This window comes from Rhipicephalus sanguineus, chromosome 4 (genome assembly GCF_013339695.2).
Source record: "Rhipicephalus sanguineus isolate Rsan-2018 chromosome 4, BIME_Rsan_1.4, whole genome shotgun sequence".
NCBI lineage: Eukaryota > Metazoa > Arthropoda > Arachnida > Ixodida > Ixodidae > Rhipicephalus > Rhipicephalus sanguineus.
Genome location: NC_051179.1, coordinates 60962487 through 60969095, shown reverse-complemented (window position 1 = coordinate 60969095; position 6609 = coordinate 60962487).

The window sequence follows — 6609 nt, the reverse complement described above, 5'->3', positions numbered from 1 at the left end:
GTGCTTCCCAGAGCAATGAGAAATATTTGCAAAAAAGAATGCGCAGGCTACAAATTTTATGGCACCACCCCTTTAAGATTAATCCAGCTGAAATCGTCCGTGGTGTAAGTTATTTTACTTCCACAGTGGCGCAGTTCGCATTATAACTTGTTGCGTCGCGTGTCCTAGGGCTGTGGCGCTCATGCCTAGAGTCGCCACCATGAGCGGACCGATAATATTGGCGGTCAGTATGGCTTGAGCTCCGAGAACGGCGAGCTGTCGAGGCCGATCGCCGAGGCATCAGTGCGTCCGGCATACGTGCACCTGCTTCATTTCGCGCTCCATCATCTTGAACTTTCGTTGGTTGTTTCCACTCATCACTGACGTCGTCGATCGTAGATGTAAAGTACAGATGCATCTTTACGCCCCAGGTCCAACGGTAGTTCATTTTGAGCCCTGAGTCATCTAAGGGGAATCATTGATCTTTCTGCATCTTTAGTCAGGGCAACGAGCTTTATGTTGCATCGTTGTTGCTCAAGCAGTGTACACAGAACAAGTTATGTGTTATTGTTTACGTGTGTGTGTATGCGTGTGCGTGTGTGTGTGTGTGTGTGTGTGTGTGTGTGTGTGTGTGTGTGTGTGTGTGTGTGTGTGTGTGTGTGTGTGTGTGTGTGTGTGTGTGTGTTTGGAAGGGGGGCGTGTGTGGGCGTGCGAGCGTGTGTAAATTGTTCTTGTAGTTGAACACTGCTGTTTACCTGTTTTTGGCGCTAAGGTCGATGCTGTAGTAACTGATTTATGTGTTTCATTACATATTAGGTGTGTGTGCGGTGTTCCGTTCAACATCATTTAATTTTATGTCGAACTTTTATTTAAAAGCTTGTGACAAAGTAACACCTTGAATACTGTCGTAGCTGCTGTATTTAAGCCTCTATTAATAAAACATTTCAACGACTCTACAAGATTACCACTATTCACATAATTACGGTATTTTTTATAGCTTAAAGGTAATGGTAATGTTCCTTTCTTAAAGTCTGAGAACATATGTTCCGAATAAAATGCTGTGGAATTCTAGGGCAGTGTTGAAAATGTTGCATTGCTTTTCGGAAACTATTCAAATAGCATTTGATTCGTATTGTATTAGATTAGGTTCTAAAATTCACTATTTGCTCCCCCTTATCTACAACCAACATGAGTAGAGTGTGCTTGCTACCGCGGCATATCAAACGTGGCCCGTCATTTTCAGTGCAAAACAATACGTTGAGGAACTGCGAGTGTGATACGAGCTGATGCTTGTTATTCTCCCTCCCATTTTGACTTGTCCGTGATGCTTGATGTCATTTGCCCCTTGTCAGGCCGCGAAACGCAAAGGCCTTCTGTTAACCTTTCCTCTATTTTCTCTCAAGGATGGATGCTATGAGCGTCCCCTTTATAACGGGGCGGTGACATGTCTGCCACCATGCTCGAAGAAAAAGGAAAAACTTCCTTGTTTCATGCTGGCCTAATACCTTGTCTACATTGATTAAATCTATCTTATTATACCAAAAATATTTATAAATTCACGGTCTATCTCTCTGCCTCTTAAAGCAGAATGACCTTATTCCCCCCCCCCCCCCATTATTTATTTTTGTACTTTATCTCTACTCTTCTTCCACCAATACTCTAACCGTCTCTTACTTATTTCTATCGCGGACGTGTTCAGCTTTCCATTGTTGTCCCTAAAACCCAAGGCTTCCTCTAGACTCGTGCCCACACGTATACCTGGGTGAATATCGCCACATTCAATCAGTACATGTTCCATCGTTTCCCTAGTTCCCCCGCAGCATGTACAGTGTTCGTCTTCGTTACTGAATCTCGCTTTATAGCTTCGCGTTCTAAGGCAGCCCGACCTTGCTTCAAACAGTAAAGCGCTTCCCCTTGAATTATCATAAAACCTTTCCCTCCTTATTTCGTTTTTTCCCTTTCGGTAGTTACTCAGAGCCGGCTTCTTTTCCATCGCTGTCATCCAATAAGTCCTCTCCGCCTCCCTGACCTTCCGCTTAATGCTCCCTGTTGCCATATCGCCCGCACTGCTAGCCGTATATTTACTGGTGAGCCTCCTAGTTCTCTTTCTCCACTGCGTGTCAACGCTTTTTCTATACAAATACCTGAAAACCTTGTCTGCCCATCTACTCTTCTTCATTTTCCTCAGCCTCTCTTCGAATCTCATTTTGCTCTGAGCTTCCCTCACTTCAAAGCCTGTCCATCCCATATCACCCTTTACAGCCTCAATTGTCGTCTTCCCGTGAGCGCCCAACGCGAGGCGGCCCACCGTCCTTTGATTTACATCCAATCCTGATTGTACCTCTGACTTCATGCAAACCACTGAGTTCCCAAATGTAAGCCCCGGGACCATCACACCCTTCCACAGCCCTCGAAGCACCTCGTACCTATTGTATCCCCATAAAGCTCTGTGCTTCATAATTGCAGCATTCCTCTTTCCCTTTGCTACCACTGCTTTCTCTTGTACCTCCATATATCTATCCCCCTCATTTACCCATACTCCGAGGTACTTGTACTCGCTTACCCTCGGTATTTTTTGGCCCTGTATGAAGACCGCATGGTCTTCGTGATCATTGAATACCATCAATCCACATTTGGTTGCACTAAATCCTAGTCCTAGAGCCTCACATTCCCTTCCGCATATATCTGCCAGTCGCTGTATATCATCTTGACTGTCCGCAAATAAGACAATATCATCAGCATAAAATAGACCTGGAAGCTTCTGCTCAACCATCGTGCCGACCTGTTTGTGTGACAAATTAAATCCAATGTTGCTACCTTCTAGCGCTTTTTCCATCCTCACCATGTACAGCATGAATAACAGCGGGGACAAAGGACATCCCTGTCTCAGCCCCTTGCTAATTTCAACGCTGTCCTTGCTACTTATTCCTTCCCATTCTATACAAACTGTATTTTCTCGGTACATTTCCCTCAAAAGCTGTATACAGACGTCCCCTATGCCCACTTCTTTCAATATATCCCACAAAATTTCCTGCTTAACGTTGTCATACGCTCCGGTGATATCTAGATAAGCTATGTATAAGGGCCTGTTTTCTATTTTCGATATTTCTATACACTGGGTAAGAACAAACAGATTATCGTCTAACCGCCTGTCGATTCGAAATCCATTCTGAAGTTCTCCCAAAATATCATTTTGTTCTACCCACGCTTCTATTTTTAATTTTACTGCCTGCATCGCCAACCTGTATAGCACCGATGTAATGGTTAGCGGTCTATACGAGCGAATGTTATCCTTTTCTCCCCTGCCTTTATAGATTAAGTTCATTCTACTTTTTCGCCAACTGTCTGGTATTTCCCGCTCCTGTAAGCACTTTTCTACGGCTTTCAGCAGTGCTTCTTTAGTGTTATGTCCGAGTTCGTTAATGAGGCTGACGGGAACCCCATCTAAGCCCGGAGTAGTGCGCTTAGGAATTTTTCCTTCGGCCTTCTTCCAATTGAAATTCTCTAGTACTACATCTTCGTCAGTTGCACTCCTTTGCGTACTATTACCTACCGGGGGAATCCCCTGGGTGACCTTTTTAAACGAATCGGCTGTTATCTTTCGGATGTAACCTAGCGCTTCATGCCCTTCCAATTGATTTCCTCCTTCATCTACCAAACGTTGTTGCATTGTGACAGACTTCCTACCTAGCGCTTTTAGGTGGCTCCAAAATATCCTAGGCGCGGCCTTCTTCTTTTCGCGAATCTCTGTCATCCAGCGTTCACTTTCACCTTTAATTTTTGCCTCGACTAATTTCTCAACAATCAGCCTATGCGCGCCCTCTGTTAGTACACTTCGCGAGGCGTGCTAACGATCGACACTTTTTCTATAGTGACACACTTTCACCTGTTGAAAAAAATGGTCAACGAAGTGTTCTGCGGGACTTAAGTGCTGGAAAAAACAAGGGGCGCGTTGTAGCCTTATTACGGAAAACTAACTGTGGTGTAGCTCAGGCGAGAGCTTTGACAGGCTACTCCATCGGCCGCAAGTGCAGCACGCGCAGCTATATGCACAAGCAGGGAGGTATTTATATTTGAGATGCGCATGAGTGTTCATTAACTCACGCCCCATTTGACAACAAAAACGAAAAATTCGTAAGCAACTTAACTGCATTGAGGTCGAATGAAGATAACGGTAGTGTTTTAACTGCGAACAACCAATACTAACTAGCATTAACCAACATGAGCAATCATTTAGCCACCTTATGCAGCAATAATGAGCAATAGCCGATGTTACCATCATTTTTTCAAATATTACCGACTGGGCAGTGCGAACAGATGCTGCTAGTATGCCAATAAATACGGTACTTCGATTCAGTCACGAATGTTCATCGTACCTCATTACAGAACTTGGGTTGAAGAGACCAAGGAAGAGGTGGTGTTCAAGAAAGGTAAACTAAAGAGTAATTTGCCGTCGGTCACTGCTTTTTTTTTAATCGATCGTGCATTACGCTCATAGTGGATGTGAGACATGAAGACGTGGAAGCTGTGTGACTCATTCCCGCTGTTCTATTTGACCATAGCTTTCACTCACGCTCATTTACTGGAAAATCGTTAAGGGCAATACGACGACCGAGATCAAGCGTCTTTTTACCTAAGAAAGATCGATCCGACCTATCAGTATATATGTGCACATATGCCCCGCCATGTGCGAATGCTTGCTGAGAAATGCCAAAGAAAAAAAGCAACGGCTGTATACCGCGTTTTTCACGACAATTCGAGAATACTCCGTGGAAACAAGCAATTTTTTAATCTGCTAGATAGAGAAAGCATTTTTTTTTTACCGTGCCGAAAACAATTGGACAATGATCCGTCAGCGTTATGCAGCGAAGTGTGAATATCTTAAATGCCACCTATTTATTCATTCTCTTATATCGACGTTCGTTGTAAGCGGTTACTGTACAGCAATGAAGGAACCAGTCCAGTTATGTTCTGTGGCATGAGCTCTGATTGAACTGAACGGCGCAGCAAATGGAACGACTATTTGAGTTAGTACGCGAATCACTTGTGACGTAGTTTAGGCTGTAATCTGTGTGCAGAATTTTGATGTATGGCTGGCGGAAATACAGTTGACGTTAAGTGAAATTTCCGTTGCGGCAAGTAGTTCACACTATCTAAGTTCTGATTTCGGTGATGTAAACTTTTCGCTTTATTTGCATTTGCATAATAGATTTACTGTTATTTTCCGCATCCTTGTTTATGCTGTGAAACGTATCCAAGTAGAGTAGCCAAGATGCATTCTACTTCAATCTCTTCAGTGCATCCGATTCATAAACAAACAACATGCTGCAACAGACAATCAACATGCTGAGGTGTCAAGGGAAAGAGCACCACAGTAGAGGTTCATCTGTACCAGCACGCCACGCTGGCGCACTTTTGCAAGCTGGCATTAAGTTCACCACTGGGCTCGTGATAAATGATTAACTACTCCGATGTCTTGCTACGCTTTCATTACTAGCGTGCCGCGTAATAAATAATGTCCTGTTTTTGTGCACATAGAACGGAAGAATTCAAGTTAACGCTCTGATTATTCTTCTATAAGCAACGTGGCTCACGCTCAAGAGCATCACCTCATACGGACTGACCTTTTGCGAAATGCTGACTCAGCACGAGACGGCTGTATTTTCAGTAGGTCACTTCGCCGCCTCTGACGGCGATGAAAACGGACGCATGCGTGTGCTCTGACCGCTGTGTTTTCAATAAAGAGCGCACCTTGCAAAATGTCTTGGACATTTCAACGCGTATGCCACGTGCGCAAAATCAGAGATAACCTGCATTGTCCAACATATTGTTATTAGATTACCTAGATCATTATCTGATACATGTTGTCTGATCGTAAGTATATTAAAACGATTAAATTAAAGCAAAAAAAGTAAAGAAAATATCTTAAAGGAACGAAATACACGTTGCGGATGTTTCATGAGATACGTGGTTGTAAATGCATCTTTTAAGGTGAAGTGCTGCTTCTTTTGTTATTAAAAAAATAAAGCTGCTTTCTAGAGCGGGCTGTGACGGACACATACAGCTCGGAGACGTTGTGTCTTTTATGTAAATTAGGTGTGGCTAATAATTTATTCTCTGACTCACAAGCGTAGTTCGAAATCCCAGTGATCTTGGTTAGTTTAAATAATGAAGGACACTTGACGCGCAAACTATATGTTTATCGTGAGCTGTGCGATTATAGGAGAAGTAGTTACATAGGTCAGGTCGTTTACACTTCGCATATGCAAGCTTCGTGCAGCCATCACGGCATGCGTCAACTTTTTTTGTTGTTGTTGTTACTACGTGCAAGACACATCGCATTGGACGAATGCAATACATGAAAATCTCGAAATGGCATAGAGAGTTTTTCAAAATTTCTTGTGGCTTATGTGGACTTCCAAACGGGAAGTTTATTTGTATTGTTTCTTTTATATGTATATCCAAGTGAAAGGAGTCAAAATGTCTCAGACATTTCTGAGTTGTGTTCCTGCTGCTTTTCTTGCCACGATTGTCGTCATACATATATTGATTTCTGTATTATGGCATTATTGTGCCTACGTGATGCTGTTACTTTAAGTCTTGAAATTCAAATCTGCTTAACGAAGTGCT